General features: G+C 37.2%; 1 protein-coding gene across 1 annotated transcript in view; it reads left to right on the forward strand.

Annotated features, from left to right (window-relative positions):
• Positions 1-381: 381 nt before the first annotated feature.
• Positions 382-19,099, forward strand: part of LOC126124969 (insulin-like growth factor-binding protein complex acid labile subunit) — a 165,832-nt gene continuing 147,114 nt past the window's right edge. The window contains exon 1 of the mRNA XM_049915130.1: positions 382-527. The gene's annotated coding sequence lies outside the window, so the exon portion shown is untranslated. The remainder of the gene's footprint in view (positions 528-19,099) is intronic.

The raw sequence follows: 19,099 nt of genomic DNA on the forward strand, positions 1-19,099 counted from the left end.
GCCTTTTCACTTTGTATATCTGAATCTAAATTCTAGCACACCATGTGGCTTACTTCCCCATCCGACATTCAAATTGGAAACACAGTATCTTCCACACAGTTAATGCGCCACGATCAATCTCCACTCTTCCTCCAACCGGTTCACCTTTGCAGCCACTGAGATGTTGCTGTGGATTGCCGAACGCGCAGAAGTGGATTACACGCCACGATACTACCGCGGATCCCAAGAACGCAGGGTAGATATCGTCGCAGCAGTTATCTGTGAGATAAGGAGTAAACTCTTTTATCTCTTGGAGTGTTCGATATGACGGTCATCGGCCAGAGAGGTACGTGTTCGGAACCGCAGACAGCAGTAGTGGGGCGTTTCCTTGCGAGAATTCTGTGTCGTCGCCTTTCGGTGTGCCATTCACTGCAGTACGTTACAACGTCTACTCGTGCTGCAAATAAAGTGCGAGTGTGGTGTTTGCAGACGAGCCCTTGTGTTCCAGATGTGACCGTCGTCATTTCAAATAATGTGTTTTAATTAAGGTACGTTGAAATACTCATTTATTCTACGGCCACTGGCTATGTAGCCATCGTTTTAAGGAGTTCTGAATAACAGTTCACCGAGAAAAATGGGCCATTTGCTTGTCTAGCATGAGTTTTCGTTTATTTGTTACACAGTTTCTGTTAGAGTGAACTCGTCACGGGAATTAGGCTAAGTTTGCGTGGAAACAGAAATGTCTAGAGTTTCCTACAGTAAAATATAGTTATTCTTTCCGAGAGCGCTTTTACCTGTGCGCCTGAGTGCAAGTATGTGTGTGTGTGTGTGTGTGTATGTGTGTGTGTGTGTGTGTCTGAGTGAGTCAGAGAGAGAGAGAGAGAGAGAGAGAGAGAGAGAGAGCGCACTTACCCACATGAACTGTTTTTTGTAATTCGCCATTAGGTCTCGTTGTGTGAGACGTCTCAGTTATTTCTCCAGTACAACATCCGACTCTTCCAGTCATTATTTTACTTTTACAGGCAGAAAAAATTATGTAGTAAACAGAAAACAAATTCTTGCAGTTATTACAGAATAGCCCGAATCGTTCAGTGAAATATCTATAGTTAAAACGGATCCATTCCTTGTCAGGTGCAATGCAATTATTGCCCACAAACTTCGAATGCTCTTCTCATTCTCGCACGTAATAGCCACACATACTTGAGCGTTATCTCGCCGCTGTTCAAACGAAATTAGTGATTAATTAAGTCCAGCGTGGAGCTGCACTAGAGATTACTGCTAGTGAATAGGTCACTTACTACAGACGGTACTCAGCTTCATGACACACTAAAGTAACTGTGAGAATAGCGTCCATTTTTGCATTTCGAATGGCATGTTGCTGTAGATTTTTTCAGTGCTCCTATCACACCTTAGCTTGAGCCATTCAGACTGATAGCCATGAGTCACCTTTTTACGTACTTACTACCTCCCTTTCCCCCTCTACACCTCGTGAACGTGTCAGAGACAGCGAGCGACACATACAACTGTAAATCGGTGTAATGGAAAGACAACGTTTTTGTTCTGTAGTAGCTCTGATCGCTTACGCGTTTCGACAGCTAAACCATTTTCGCTTTGTCTATATAGGGTGCTACTGAACCCATCGGATCATGCATAGTATTACATTTTATCCTATGGAGTTTCCAAGTAGCTCTCATTTTTTTCTCCGCGGATTCATTTGCTTTCACGTCCACATTGTCCGTGATCTGCTGGTGACTTCATTTTCCGGAAGTACTTCCATTTGCTAATTATTTGTCTGTATGAGTTTCTGTTGATGATATCTGATGGGCTTATATGTGCCTTTTCTAAATCCTTTTTGACCTGCTTGATCCAGAGCATGTTTTTCAGATGTTGTATGTACATCCCAGTTTTTTGAGTTACTCTTGTTGTCAGTAGTTAGTGGATAGGCCCAAACAATTTCAATCGTCTTCTTCTGATATCTACCGCAAGTTTTGATACTTTTTCGGTTACTCTTAGGGACAGTAGTCTGTATCAATCTTATGTTCTTTTGGGGTCGAGTATATTTCCTAGAATTTTGAGTTCTTCTTTTAGAATATCTCCCACATCACATTTTCGTTGGAGTGTGAGCCTTTCGCTAGCGTGCAAGGCTTCAGGTTTCATAACTGTGTTACAGTGCCTGATGTTCATGTGGATGATCACACATTTTTTGTTGTAGATTTCATAGGTTTTACCGGTACGCTTCTCCAGTTTCTTGCATGCGAAATATCTGTCCCATTTTACCACCCCTGCACGTTCAAGGATTTCTCCTAACTACTTGAAATATGGAAATTCTTCGATTTGTACATTTTTGTGATGCTGCGAACCGCACTTTCATTGTATTCCGTTCGTCCTACTTTTACTCTAAGGACAAATCAAACCCAAGCTTGACGAAGAAACTTTATGTGACCTATATAAATCCTCCTCCTGCATGGTCATGCTGTAGCAACCTCAGTGATATATAATCAGTAAGAAAAACAGTCTGTGTTGAAACAACAGTAGAAGCTTTATTGACGCATTTCGCCTTTTCGAGGCACCTTCAGAATTTATGTGAAGGTGTGTTATCTATTCTCTCGGACATGTCCGAAAGAGCAGACACAGTGAGGAATCCGCAGCTGTAATATATATTATGTACTGTGTATCTCCCCCTCCACCTTCAGTTTACTTAATCTTCAGAATTTGTAAATGGGAAAAATACATAGAAACAGATTACGGGATATGGTCTTATTTTGCAGAGAAGGTGGTAAAAAAATGTCAGTACTGTGTAACAAGACACAGCGTTTAAAAAAAAAAAGTACCATCTTCTCATTCAAGACAGTACCATACCCCTAATCTGTTTTTAGGTGTCTCAGTTTTATTCCATAACAAGTATCCCATCTTCCAAGATAAGTTTGCCCAATATCCACCTGCTTATCTGGATGGTAACGTACTCGTCTCCCATGCAACAGGGCCCGGGTTCGATTCCCGGCCTGGTTGGAGATTTTTCTCCTCTTGGGGACTGGGTGTTGTGTTGTCCTCCTCATCGTTTCATTCTCATCACCGGTGCGAAAGTCGTCCAATGTGGCATGCCATACTCTCATTTCATTTTCATTTTCAAATACCCAATACACACTGCCAGCGACGTTGACCGACGTTATGATTACTGTATGCATGAACTCCACAGCCATCCTACTTGAAAATTTTTGAGAATTTTAGGTGGGTTGTAGGATTCCCATCTCCATCATAGCAGACGGAACGGATTGGTGAACCGCATGAGACCGAACAGAGAACTGTGGGATAAATGCATCTATTGATGAACGATCACATGTCGTAAGGAGAGCTCCGTGAGAGAAAAAAATGAAGCCATCGAATTCATCAATTGTCCCTAGGCTTTAATAAATGTTACGACAAAGCAGAGGTTTGTCAAAAAAATTCATGCGATTGCAACAGAATTGTGTGAAATTTCGGGTCTCAACAGCGAGGTTATTAGTGCTCTGGAAACGAAATACACACTACTTCATCTCCTTACACGAATCGAAACATTATTCTATAATTTATAATGTCGTAATATACAGAAAACACAAAGTAAATAAATCGCACCTGGTACAATTATGAATTTAAATTAGTAATTATAATAACCACCCTTAGCGTGATTACGACTTATTTTTAGAAAAGAGGTAACACAGTGAAAACGACAGATTGTTCTTACCTTTCCTCTGTCTCAAAAAAATCAGTTAGTGGTAAAGATAATAATCTTTCTGGAATAAATTACATCTTAGACCAATTAGTAACTCTTTTTTGAAATAACAGATTAGTTTTTTTGTAGCAGTACTCACATTGAAACTTTCTGGCAGATTTATTACAATTTTCTCAGCAGTTCGTAATAAGTGTTTCTCTCCTACAAGACACGTCTTTACATCTCAACGGCTCTATACAAAACAACAGATTAGTAGGACTGGACAAACGATACACACATTAGAACGAGCTTGTGATTTCCCGATACGCTACAGACCTCGATACAGTATCGAGAGCTGTTCGACATTTTTCTCACTCGGTTCGACAGCAAGTGATCGCGGAAAGGAAAAAATTGTCACAAGATCAGGCTACAGCTCTGATTGAAACTTGACAGTTTCGTGAAACTTAGGCGGAAACTGCAACAAATCCAACCACCATTCAATCTCCTGTTGCATGTGAACATTCACATACCGTATTTATGGATACTGTACAGAAACAATTATGGATATTTTTTCTTGTAAAGCTAGCAGCCAAAGGCGGAAGTATTACTCTTCAAAACTATTAACCGACTCTGCAACCAATGCAATATTTTATTTAGTTATTAGAGACCATAATAATTTACCAGGTGATTTACAAACGAGCATTTCGATCCCTGTTCACAGACCAGAATAAACCGAGCGAGGTGGCGCAGTGGTTAGCACACTGGACTCGCATTCGGGAGGACGACGGTTCAATCCCGTCTCCAACCATCCTGATTTAGGTTTTCCGTGATTTCCATAAATCGTTTCAGGCAAATGCCGGGATGGTTCCTTTGAAAGGGCACGGCCGATTTCCTTCCCAATCCTTCCCTAACCCGAGCTTGGGCTCCGTCTCTGATGACCTCGTTGTCGACGGGACGTTAAACACTAACCAACAACAACAACAAAGACCAGAATAACGCGTCAATAAGTTACAAGTTTCTAATCAGCTTTAAACCATAGTCAGATGAGCCGGCCGGGGTGGCCGAGCGATTCTAGGTACTTCAGTCTGGAACCGCGCGACTGCTACAGTCGCAGGTTCGGATCCTGCCTAGGGCATTGATGTGTGTGATGTCCTTAGGTTAGTTAGGTCTAAGTAGTTCTAAGTTCTAGGGGACTGATGACCTCAGATGTTAAGTTCATAGTGCTCAAAGCCATAGTCAGGTGAAAAAAGGGAGGTAATTAATTGAGAATGGAATAATTAATAAGCAAAATAAACCATATTGAATTGATGGCAATTGCGATCGGAAGAATAAGTAAGTGGCAAAATCTGTTATGGAGATAGTGAAACGTCCCCTTAGAAAAATTAATGAATTACTGTGCTGATAAACCTCTCACATTATTTGATTTTTAAACAGCTGAGCAAAACTGAACGTTATCAGACATTACACTCCTTACTTATTCTGATCAACACTAAGCTGACACACAATATTTTTAGCGCAACACAATCTGACTTTCAATAATCCCTACAAAAGAATGGCCCTGACTAACACTAACCTATACCTTTCACAAATCACTTAACGCACAAAATTCTTCGTTACTCGAACTACTGCAATACAGCGAGCGCCACTACTGCTAGCTAAATAAAAGATTCAAACTACTGAAGGCACTAATTTCTGATAGGCATAGTTAGCAAATGAAAGATTTTGATAGAGAACAAACATTGTATTTACCTTAATAGTGTTCAAAAGTCATAATATATATAGCAGTTCATGACATCCAGTCTTACAAATGTACTGTTTCTGTCCAGATCATCTGCTTTCAAAAATCCGTCATCTCACGTCCCCATATCCACCACTGCTGCCGGCTCACCTCCAACTGCGCAACGCTATGCGCTGTTCACATCCAGCTGCCCAACACTATAATGGCAGACAACAATGCAAACTAGCCACAGACTGCACACAGCAGAGCCAGTGATTTTCATACAGAGAGCTACGTGGCGTTACCAATAAGAAAACCTAAACAGCCTACTTACAATAGTACCAACAGACGTCACTAGATCACAGGAGGAACTAAAGCTCGAGAATTAGATTGAATCATGATTCTGATTATTTATTTATTTATTTGTTTGTTTATTAGTGGCTGTGTTTATATACGACGTGCAATGTGTAAGATACTGCAACATGTGTTTCATGGTAATTTTTAAGATTAAAAATCGTAAGCTATTAAGGATGCTATGAAACATAACACAAAAAGGAGCAACAGAAGTTTCTAAATCGTACAACTATCGGGCGCTCGAGTAAAGCCCGAGATTTATGGAGTTGTGACGTCAAATGTTCGAACAGTTCAAGTCGTGCTCCAGCACATCAACGCAAACTATAATCTTCATGTACATTCTACATTCTATATTAATTTTACTATTGTAATAACATTACAGAGGGGTAGTGGTTGTTGTGGATGTGGAGATGAGATCAATTCATGATTTAAAAATACATCCTCATTGTGGGTCTCCTTTTGCCAGGGTGGTCGAATTGTGCAAAATCCAGATTAATCGAACATTCGGATTTGGTAATAACTCGATGCTGGACTGCATGTGAAAGTGAGGGTACATAATACGCATCGTCAACGTTCCAGTCGACACCATCTGACCTTCAGAAGGGAGTATCGCCGTACAGTGCACCTAGCACGTCATAACCCCTTCTAATCTAAACCTGCTATCCGAAAAGAAGTAATAGATTACCTGCAATGTCTGCATCCCATGTATTGCCTGTGCCATTTTTCAACAGATCAATACTCGCACGCACGTAGCACTTGTCTCTATGAACTGTCTGCATGATATTGAGGTACTCCTGTGGCCGACTACATCCTCATATCTGCCCATGCTGCAACATGTGTGGAAACAGCTCGGACATTAACTGTGGCCCAGTGCCAATAACCAGTACATCAAGAACCAGTTACAACAGTTGTAGTCCTGCTTGCCTCAAGAGAGGATATAAGGGCTTTGTAGACGAAGGAATTCCCTTATGGGGTTCCAAGAAATAAGGAAAGACGCCACTGGAATACATGCAGAAGGAGCATGAACTTGTGTCGCTGAAACTTGTAAAGTGTCGTAAAGTTTGGAAGAAAAAAAAGGAGTATTAGTGTTTAATGTCCCGTCAATACCGAGGTCATTAGTGAGGAGCACAAGTTGGGATGGGGAAGGAATTCAGCTGTTCTCTGTCATAGGGACGATCCCGACACTAGCGTTAAGCTATTTAGAGAAATCACAGAAAATCGAAATCTTGTTGGCCAGACAGGGATTTAAACCGACGTCCTTCCAAATAGGAGACCAGTGTGATAACCACTGTGCCACCTTGATCCAGTAGTGGACTTCATATCCAGCAGTTGATTTCAAAATAAGACGATAATGATTTTTGCCATGCTTGTTTAAGAACGTCCCTTCAAATATGCGCCAAAAATTTTGGGTGTCATTTCTGTCTCTAACACTTATAAGTACTTTTGAAAGGTAGATAACGTTAGATGCAGATGAGACTGTTCTGCAGAGCTAGATTGGTCGCCTATTTTTATTTTGTTTTTCGGTGATGAACTTCAATTTATTTTTCGACGGAAAATAGCAGACAATGAGTTTTTGAATTACCTATGTATGTTCAATACTTTGTCCATTCATTCACAAAGTGATTCATGTGATAACTGATATGACGACATGCATTCGGTATGTAGTCTAAGTATTAAATATCATGCAGTAGTCTCGAAACCTCATGGTGAAATCTTGTTGCAGGAAACTATATTGTTAAACACATGATTTTAAACTTTAGTCCAAAACCTAAATTGCGCTTTATACTATATTCACAGCAGCTAATTTTTTATACAGTGCATATCTTCTCTGTCCTTCTCGTTATTTGTAACTTTCACTACTGCCAAGACAAACTACTATGGTAATTTGAGAGTAGCAAAGAGTCGTCACACAGCAAATCATTCATAAAGACAACATGTTCACCAACATGCTTAGGAGCGACACTAGGTGCCTTTATAATGAGTTCTACCCCTGGATGGTGCCAGGGCATAGGCACTCATCAGCATTCATATCCAATGTGTTACCAATAATCCACTCATCTCCTTGTGAAAGGGGGTAGAACGAGCTTCTAAAATATCCTTCTCTATTTAGACACACTCATTCTTAAGGTTTTCTTGTTGAAAATAATTCTGATAATTTAGTGGTGTCGGTAGAACACTTGGACAACAGTCCCTGCAGGTTCAGTGAAATCTCTTCGCTCCAGGGTAGTGAATTCAATAAAAAGATTCCTAGCATCACCAAGAAGCGTCTGTGAACATTTTGACCAACAGAAGTTGTTCCCCATGACATGATCTCATCTCCAGATGTTTTATGCAAAGATTCTGAAGCCTTTGCAAGCTCTGAAGCTACCATACTATGTATGGCTAAGAGCCATCACATCCCTCCTTTTGCGTTCTACTCACAAATGGTGCACTGAAAGTAAGACTTTTGGTAAAGCCTCCAAATGAGCTTGATTTCACCTTTATAGTCTTCTTAAAATATATTTTGAAAGCTGAATATTGATGAGAGTTAAGGTTCGAAGAGAATTCTGGATTAAAAATCTAGGTTGCAAAGCAAGATTTTAATTGTGCGGTATTTCCTAACCAAATTCTATATAAATACAACCAAAAAAATCAATAACAAAGTAGAGATATTTACAAAAACTTATAAAACTGTAGTAAAGGAAATTTTTAATTTAATTAAAGAAAAAATACAAATTTTAAAAAAATTTATTCTAATTCAATGACATGAATTGGACAATCTTTACTTTTTTTGCAATGAGAAATAAAACGTGATTAAACAATTTTATCTAATTTACAATCATCATTTGTAAAGATTTTAGTATAATGTAATTTTATATTTATCATCTAAAAGTAATAAAATTTTATCACCAATTTTAGTTGTAAAATTTCAGCTTTTGAAATAACTTAAGTTCTGATAATTCAGTGAACACTTCTGAACAAACATTGTTAAGTTCAGTTAATAGGTTTCCATGCTACCATTTGTGTTCATTTTTATTTATATAGAAAAAAATTTAAGGAATCAAAAATTAAAATGTTTTCCAAATGTTGGGAAAGTTTAAATTTTTAAAAATCTTAATTTTTCCATTTTTACCTTCTCTAGTTTTCTGAAAATATTTCAAAAAATGTGAAAACATGAAGTTAAAAGTTCTTTAAATTTTTTCTAATTTTTCATTCATTTATGTAATTGAAAACTTTCAGTGAGCATTCTATGCTGTGAATCATAAGTTAAATTCTTCTTACCAGATATAATAACATGCATTTGTATCATTTGGAATATTTTCATTACAGAATGCACATAATTTCATCTTGTTTTTTGAGTAGTTAAAGTGTACAATCCTCCAGATATATTAATTACATAAATAGGATAATTTTGAATAAAACTGAAAGAACTTACATTTAAATCATTATTTACTTGGTTTTCTTTTAAATCTATGAATGCATTGTAGGATTTTAAGAAGTTATTTGGGTGATCAAGATTCCATAATTCTAGAGGAAAACCACATTTCTTCTATTTTTGGCATAGATACTTCGTAATTTAACCTGATCAATAAAGAAGAATCAAGTAACTGATTATTTTTAGCTAGTTTGGAAAACAACAAAAATAAAGAAAGGCATATCAATTTCAGTAGAATTATAAGAATTAGTAGTATCTAGTTCAAAGTAACTTTTTCTCTGTGTAACCAGCAAATTCAATTGCTAAGAGTTTGAAGAAAGACACTGGAATTTTTGGATTTTAGGTCTTTCTTGTTCAGGTTCAAGTGAAATTCTGCTACATATTTAACAACAGGATCACGAATTTCCATACTTTTAGCAACAATTTTACCTTCTTTTGGAAGTGTAACATTATCTTTTCAGTAGACCAACAAGGAATGGGATGTCTTGATCTCTTTTTGCACTCTAAGTACAAATTACAATTAAATCACCTTCTAACATAATTTCTTAATCATCTTTAAAAATCTACCACATAATTCTAATGGATAAAGGGCTTCATTTTGTTTGATTTTAATTATTCCATTTCTAAGAAAACGTCCTTCCATATTTAATTCACTCAAAAGGAATGAAGTTAATTGAATAAGAGTTGAAGAAGAAATAAAAGTATGTTCGATTCTAGATAAAATTGATTTCCTTTTTTAACTGTAATAACACCAAACAATTTTAAAACATAATTATCCAGTATTTTAATATTTCATTTACTGTCATATGCAGAACAGTCAGTTCCATCTGTAAGAATAACATCGGAAGTCATTTAAAGTTGTGAACAACTTGGATGAAACCAATCATCACAAATATTGATATTAATTTCAGTTTCCTTGTTAGGACAATTTAAATTACTTTTGTCTTCTAATTAACTAGAAATGAGTAAAATTGATAACATCCAATTTTTTTCATGATTTATTAAGGGAAAATTTGATAATTCATTTCTAAAACAACTGTTACATAAGCACCATTGAAGTCAATTAAATTATCATTTCCATTAGTTACAGGTATTTCTAAATTTTGAGCAGTACCAGTATCAAAAATTTAATATTTATAGGGCGATTTGGTTCATAAATTATTGGACCACCAAAATCAGAATTAGGTTTAAATGAAGCAATAACATTACTTTCTCTATGAAAATTTAAAAATTTTAAATCTACCAAAACATCAAGAATTTACAAAAAGATATGAAAAGTTTAGGATAAACTTAATGAAAAAATATTTGGTTTTATTGAAAATATTGATGAAATTATCCCATTAGATGAATGTGAAGATATTCAGTTACAGTTTTTGATGATTTCATTCTTGGAAATCAAGATATAGTTAGAGAATATTTTACTAGACGAAAATACAAAGGAATAGATTGTTTTTATATAAGTCAATCGTATTCAAAAATACCAAAACAATTAGTTAGACATGATTTCAATTTTTTAATTTTTTTTAGACAAAATGATACAAATTAAAGACATATTTATCATGAATTCGTTGGTGGTGATTTAAAGTTTGATTAATTTAAAGAAATACATAGTAAATGTTGGAATAAAGATAAAGTTGGTTTTATTACAATAGATATCATAAGAAACATCAGTGAAGGTAAACACTGAGAAAAGATTAAGAATTTTTTAAATGTTGATCTTAAACATTGAACACAAACATTAAATATAAATGTTAAACTTAAAAACATTGAACATAAATGTTGAAAGTAAAATAAAAAACGATTGCTCTATTTTTCCTTAATAATTATGTGCAAAATGCGATCCAGAAATTGTTAAAAATGCAACATGAAGTAGAAGAGCAAAGGAACAATTAAAAGAAGAGTTTAAGAAATGGAAAAAGAACTAAGAACAGAATGTGAAAATTGTAAAAAACAAGATCAACCAGTTATTGATACAACTGATACAGGTAACTGAGGAAATGAAAATTAGGAGAAAAAGATTTAAGAGAAAATGATGATAATAGAAAAGTTTAAAAAAACAAATGGTTCTTTATCATGGCATTATTTACAAGATTTCAATGATGTTCCATCAAGTAAACAATTTGATAGTGATTATTCATTAAATGGTTAAAAACTAAATAGTCTGTTAGAGAATTATGAAAAATAATCAAAATTAAAAGAATAAAATAAATATATGTGATAGAATGTAAGATTTTGTTAAGCCATAGTGAAGATAATGTTTTTGGATTTAGACCTGTTGGACTCGCATTCGGGAGGATGACGGTTCAATCCCGCATTCGACCATCCTGATTTAGGTTTTCCGTGATTTCCCTAAATCGCTCTAGGCAAATGCCGGGATGGTTCCTCTGTAAGGGCATGGCCGACTTCCTTCCCAATCCTTCCCTAATCTGATGAGACCAATGACCACGCTGTCTGGTCTCCTTCCCCAAACCAACCAACCAACCTGTTGGTCAATTTATATATACTGGAAAATAACCAGTAGAATTCACTGGAGATAATTTAAAAGTTAATCTAAAAGAATATGAAGGAACAGATGGGTTAATAAAACTTTTAACCAGGAAACAAATAATTAGAATGATTTAACTACAGAATTTGATTCTCTTGATTTACAAAATTATCCAAGGTCTTTATTAAACTCAAATGCTTATATAATGAAAGTAATGCAAATGAAATAAAATTGAGGAAAGAAAATAAATATAATGTGAGTAAAACAATTGTTGAAGAACATTTTCCTAATTTTCAGAAAGAAATTTTAATGATTCATTTGAAACATTGGTCAAGGTTTAGTAAAAAAATTAAAAAAACCAATCAAGTATATTTGAACGGATGATATTTATCAATTAATTGGTAGATTAACAGCAATTCATGATGAAGAATTAGCTGGAAATAAAAATTATCATAATGAAAAAGTAGGAATGTTAACAAACAAATTTAGTGATTTTATTATTAATGGTCCATAAGGAATTCCTTACTGAATTAGATTTTTGAATAATTTACCACATGCATTTTGGAAAAGTGAAATTAATGGAAAACGATTAGTTGATACTTTAATTAACAAATTACAATTTGAAATGCATTTACCTGGTTATAATTATTGTGGTCCAGGAACAAAACTAGAAGAAAGATTATTTAGAAGTGATAAAGGAATTAATCCATTAGGTGAAGAATGTAAAAAGCATAATTATTTACACAGATAATAAAGAATTAGAAAAAAAACATGAAGCAGATAACAAACTTCAATTATTTGCAAACAAATGAATGCATGTAAGTGATTTTCATTTGGCAAAAATAGTGCTGTGACTGGAGTTAGAGGAATAATGAATGGAAAACGTAAATTAGGAGTGGCTTTAAATGTTGATAAAAATGGATGGGGTTTATAAGAAATTCTCTATATAAATTAATAACTTTTCAGTTGATTATACTTTCCTGTTGTAAAAAAGATTATTGAATATTTAACAAACAAAAAAGATACAAAACAGGAAGGTGGATTTTTAACGATCATTATTAGGTGAATTACCATATTTGGAAACTATTGGTTCACTTGCTGGTGGTACTGCAGCAATTGCAAATGAAGTTATAATTAGTAAACCAGGTGATAAGGAACCAGGAGAACGAAAAAGACATAATTTAGCTATGGAAAAGAAAGGAAAGGAGTACAAAAATGTCAAAGAAATAATCAAAAAATTTAATATCCTTTATCTAATTTTGACATAGAAGAACTAGTTAAACAATTAAAAATTAATCATTTATGTCTAGTTTTTGTGATTTATGAATTACCTATTGAATCAAAAAATTTAGAATGTGGAATAGTAAATTTAGATACTTCTGATCATGTTGGTATTCACTGGTTTTGTTATTATAAAAATAAAGACATAAAATCTGATTTTTTATTTTATTAAAACGTTTACAGTTAAAATGTACATTTGAGATTTTTAATTTAAATTTCAATCGATAATATAGATAGGTAAGTTTCGATGGTTTTTATTTATAAACAATAGAATTTATTAAATTTGTAAAGTTTTAAATGTGAATATGAGAACTTGTATTTTTTGTTATATACAAATGAGATTTCATGGTTCTTATTTATAAAATAACATTTATTATATTTGAAAAAATTTTGAATGTGAAAATGAGAATTTGGTTATTTCATTATAGGCAAATGAGGTTTGATGGTTCTTATTTATAAAAAATAAAATTTATTAAATTAGTAAATTTTAAATTAAAATTTCGTTTTGTGGTTATAGACAAATTTTTTTGTTGGTGAAAACTGTGAAATTAGATTCTTGTTTCGCACCGTGGAATTTTTACTCTAAAATGCTCTTTGTGCTAGAATCGGCATAAATATACTACTTCTGAAGAAGTAATATGTCAGTTGATCTAGCAACTTGGAATTTTAACAATAAATCCCATGACACCTCTCTCTAACATCTGCCTCCAGAGTAGAATGAGTACCTACGTGAGGTTTTCGCATTTGCTTGCTGAATCCATGACGAACAATGCTGTTCTGGGCTTTCTCAATTTCCTCTCAATTTTACCTGGTGAAACTCCTGGACTGAGGAGTGATATTCAGGTATATATAGGATGAATGTTTTGTAAGCTATCCCTTTATGGAAGGACTACACTTCCCACGTGTTATACCTGCTAAACTGCACCAAACACTCTTTATTACACTTGCAAATTCATAAAACCAGTCAACGTTGGGTAGTCGTAATGTTGTAGACGCACACCAAGAGAAAAATCGTTGTAGTCTGCAGTCACTCAAGTACATAAGCGACTATGTATTAGAAATACAAATAATGGTCAAAGTGAGATCCAAGAAGCAGCCTATTTACGTAAGCACAACATCAACGACGTAGATTCTAGAGCACAGCACGATATGAGGTAAGTTCATGCTGGTAAGCTGGCCAGCTTCATTTCCTGCATGATGTCAGACGCCAGGCCCATGTGACTGGTCGGGGACACCTCTTACCATCTGTAGGGGAAGTCTTTGATAGCGTATACTACTTACTACCAGCTTCACAATCGGAGGACACAGATTTAGCATCTGCCCCCCTCCTTTAACTGGGGGTCAAATGTGTACCCCAAGTAGAAGCATCGCCGTGCTGGTAGGATGTGGGTGGATTGGCCAGCTAGATGTTTGATGTCCATCTCGATGTCAGTTCAGCTCTGCAGTTACGCTGTATCCTCTGTTTGAAGCAGGGTCGTCGTCATAATGCTGGAATCGGTTGGTGCTGGTGTTACAATCTCCATGTTCTCACGGAGTTATTTGTGCTGGAGATGAGGAGTCCCACTCCCTATTGGACCTGCTTCTTGGTCACAGAACCTCTGGTTCTCGTCCTGTCTCTGTGTGGCGTCTAAAATTGCACTGATCCATCTCTAGGGCCCATAGTTATTAGCTCCAGGTGGAATCCTCTGGCTATGGGAGCAGCCATTTTGCGTTCGATTCTAGCAGGGGCCCATTGTCTTCCATGGTGCACATCTGTCGTGCGCAGTTGCCTATAATAACGCCTGGTAGCCATCCTGGAACACTCACGAAGGTGCCTGGGGTCGTCGTCTGTGCAGCAGTTCTATTTGAGTGCGTCCCTCGATTAGTGTGGTGCAAGGCCAGGAAATCGTACATTGGCATTGGGTGTGAATGACATAATGTTCCATAACTGCACCTTAATGATGCGGACAAACCACTCGGCTTCACCATTGGAGGTTGTTTGGAACGTTTCTGTTGCCAGGTAAGTTACGCCATTTCGGGAGCAGAAATTCTGGAACATACTAGATGAGAATTGAGGGCAACAGTCCGAAACGATTGTTCCTGGGAGTCCTTAAACGACAAATATTTTCCGCAAGGCACTTATTGCTTCCCTTTCTATTGTTTTCGGCATTCGAATGACAAATGGGAATTTGGTGTATGCGTCGATGAGCCAAACCTTTCGCAAGATGTCTACATGTGCGTACTCCAATGGGCGCTATCGCTTTGTCTCCTCCGTCGCCCTAATCCCCGCTTGTGAAACCAAAGACAGCTTCCTCGTCATTGCTGCAGCTTCTCAGCGGTGATATGGCCGTGTTCCCATTTTGGGATCTGCAGTTAATCTAACTAACCGTCTCATACCGTCCCACCTAAAACCATTCTACTCTGTTGTTACGCCGATCTTTGGTAGTCCTAGGATTTGTGTATATCAAACTAGACTGTCTACACACGTAAAGTGGTTCGCGCTGGCATGTCACTGCTGGTGCGATATTATCCTGTCGGAATGAGAGTCTCGACAGTTGTTCTTCATTTGTCTGTATGCTCCATTCTCATGTAGGTCGCTTGATACACGACATGGTATGAAAAGGAAATGAGGTAAGAATACGAATACCTGAGGGAGGAGTGACTGTGTCGTTTGACCTCATCATACTCCAACGCGCGAAAAGAAAGAGAATGGGACAATTTTGAAACTTGAATGGGAAAAATACCAAGAAGAGCAATCAATCCAGGTAACTAACAATATATTGAGTTTCAATAGTGTGTGGATCCGGAAACATCTCCAAGATATTCGATTCAATTACATCACCACATTCTCAGTGAAGAGATATATCCTGGATGACTTTGTACACGTGTTATATTGTCTCAGTTTGTTCTGAGGCATAGTTAGAAGTAGATCTGTAATGCTAATGGTTAATGAAAACCATCTCTGCTTTATAATACACATTTACACTGTTTCGTTCTTGGAGCATCTTCAGGTTGCCAGTTTACGTCTTGTCTGTTTATCTGCAAGGGATACTCGTTTTATCTGATCAGGATGATAGAAAATAATCTCGAGCAGCCATTGTCGTTGAATGTACAAGACTAGAACTGGTAGAACTAGCAACCTGAAGATGTTCTAAGAACGAAACCGTTCGTCGCACAATAAGGGCTGCTCGAGATTATTTCCTGCCAGCCTGATCTGGCAAAACGCTCTGCGGACAAGACTACAACTGGCAACCTGATGATGCTCTAAGAACGAAACATGCCATCGCCCAGTGAAAGTGTATTACAAAGCTGAGGTGGTTTTCATTAATCATTCAAATCTATCAGCTGTGGTGCTCAACGTGATCAGGATGATCTCTAGTATGGTTCCCCGAAACTACAGTAGCTACTTAGTTTTTCATGAGAACAGTGCAGTATTTCGTTAACCGACTCACATTTTAGTTTCCTCTTCACTGTTAGAACATTTTCATATAGTCACAATCTCATCCACAAGTCTTCTCGCACGACAGGCTGTCGAGGCTCTGAGACACTCGCACAGAACTTAATAAGACAGGCGGACTCCTTCACGATCTCCATTCCTAGAAATTTGTCTCAACTCACTGGACTCTGGATTTGTTTTATTTAATACGGATTATTTTACACTGATAGGCATTTAAGTCGAGTCCAAATCTTTAAATCAAGTGGCAGTTATCTCCAAGTCAAGTTACAGTTTTCTATAGCTACTCAGCAATGCTACTTTTCTGTAGACAACCTTTCTACATAGTCTCTCGAACAATTTCGTACTGCCACACCTGTGTTCAACATTGAAAGTAAAATCTTCTGGGCGATTTTCATGGTGTCGCTCTTTAAGTTTCTTCTGCAATATTCTATGTTCTGGCCTTCCTGCTGGAATCTTCTCCAGAATTCTTATGCTGTCTTCTGTAGGTTGAAACACTGAGATGTCTCCAAATGAAACTTCATTCCGTACTACTCTTGTGTAGCCTCTGGGCGCAGAAACTATGAACAAATATACCGTGAATCTCCACTCAAACCCAAAAATGTGATATGACGGTAATAATGACAAAAAAATATTTCTTGTTCACTTGAATCTAAAAGTGTACACTCAGTAACATTGTAAAGCATTTTTTGCGGGGGGGGGGGGGGGGGGGTAATTCATATCCAAACAAACGATACTCCATTTTTTGCAAACCTGCGTCGCCATTAGTAAGAGTAAATGTAGATTTCTACGAAATATAATGAATCGAAATCCCAGATAATCATTTAAATACGGTATTGCCGTGCCTGGGTTATTCCGAATTACGATGCAGTGTACATGTATTTGCGTCCAAAGATACAGGCGCTGCGGTGACTACAGCCGTTATGTATTCGCAAGTGCGTATGTGGATAACCATCAGCTGTATAATGGAATGACGACAATTAAAATTGGTGGCAGACCGGGACTCGAACCCGGATTTCCAGCTTATCGCAAGCCGATGCCTTGCCATTTGGTTACCCGAGCAGGACTCAACTGCCAGACCAAAACTTCCACTTCCATATGTCGTCAACCATGTGTCTACAACCTGTACTCGTAGATCCATTGTGTATATTCGCGTGCAGCGGAGACATTTTCTTTGAAAGTCGCTTGCCCAGTGTCGGTGAATAAATACGATATTGCAGTGTCTGTGTTATTCCCAATTACGATACAATGTTCCTTTGGACACGCGTGCATGTCCAAAGGAACATTGCATCGTAATTCGGAATAACACAGGCACTGCGATATCGTATTTATTCACCGACACTGGGAAAGCGATTCTCTTCAGTTCATGTTGTCGTTATGTCAGACGGAAATCAGAAGAGTAACTATTTAAAAAAGTATGGCACTTTCTCATGCTTGAACATGTTGTTGTGTCACCACATTTAACCAAGTGAACGGAGACTGGTCAAAGGCACGGTACGCAATATTTCTTCTCCAAATCTTTATCTGTCATCTTACGTAATCGGTATCATGTGTAAAGTGCCTGCACGCCTTATCGTAATAACAGGACATTGATCAAATATACAACTGCTACTGAAAAAGGGAACCGTCTCTGATTAATGCAGTTAAACCCTAAAGATATTCGTATTCTGCTGATTTCAGAATACAAATGCCTGCACAGATCATACGATGCAAGTATTGAATGCTTGTATATGACGTTTTGGATGTTTTATGAAGAAATATGAAAAAATTAAAAGGTTGTAATGAGGAAAAGGCTTTATAAAGTTTCAAGTAACGGTATTGGAAGGATCAGCAACTATCTCAGATTCTGCAGTTATCTACATCTACATCTACATAATTACTCCGCAAGCCACCGTACGGTTATTACCGAAGGGTACCTGTACCACTACGAATCATTTCCTCTCCTGCTCCACTCACAAACAGAGAGAGGGAAAAACGATTGTTTGTGTGCCTCCGTATGAGCCCTGTTTTCATGTATCTTCGTCGTCCTTACGCGAGATATATGTTGGCGGCAGTAGAATCGTTCTGCAATCAACTTCAAACGCTGGTTCTCTGAATTTTCTCAATAATATTCCTCGAAAAGAATGTCACGTTCCAAATGGTTCAAAATGGTTCAAATGGCTCTAAGCACTATGGGACTTTAACAGCTGAGGTCATGAGTCCCCTACACTTAGAACTACTTAAACCTAACTAACCTAAGGACATCACACTCAACCATGAGGATTCGAACCTGTGACCGTAGCAGCTGCGCAGTTCCGGACTGAAGCGTCTAGAACCGCTCGGTCACAGCGGCCGGCTGTCACGTTACCTCCAGAGATTCTCATTTCAGTTCCCGAAGCTTACGTGCTGTTCGAATCTACCGGTAACAAATCTACCAACCCACCTCTGAATTTCTTCTAAGTCTTCTTTTAATCCAAACTGGTACAGATCCCAAACACTCGAGCAGTACTCAAGAACAGATCGCAGTAGCGTTCTATATGTGGTCCCCTTTACAGATGACCCACACTTTACCAAAATTATCCCAATAAACCATTCGCCTTCCGTACCGCAATCCTTGCAAGTTCGTTCCATTTCATATCACTTTGCAATGTCACGCCCAGATATTTAAACGACGTGACTGTGTCAAGCAGCACAGTTCTAAAGCTGTACCCGAGCATTACGTGTTCGTTTTTCCTACTCATCCACCCTGACTTACATTTTTTCTACAT

This window comes from Schistocerca cancellata, chromosome 1, assembly GCF_023864275.1.
Source record: "Schistocerca cancellata isolate TAMUIC-IGC-003103 chromosome 1, iqSchCanc2.1, whole genome shotgun sequence".
Taxonomy (NCBI): Eukaryota; Metazoa; Arthropoda; class Insecta; order Orthoptera; family Acrididae; genus Schistocerca; species Schistocerca cancellata.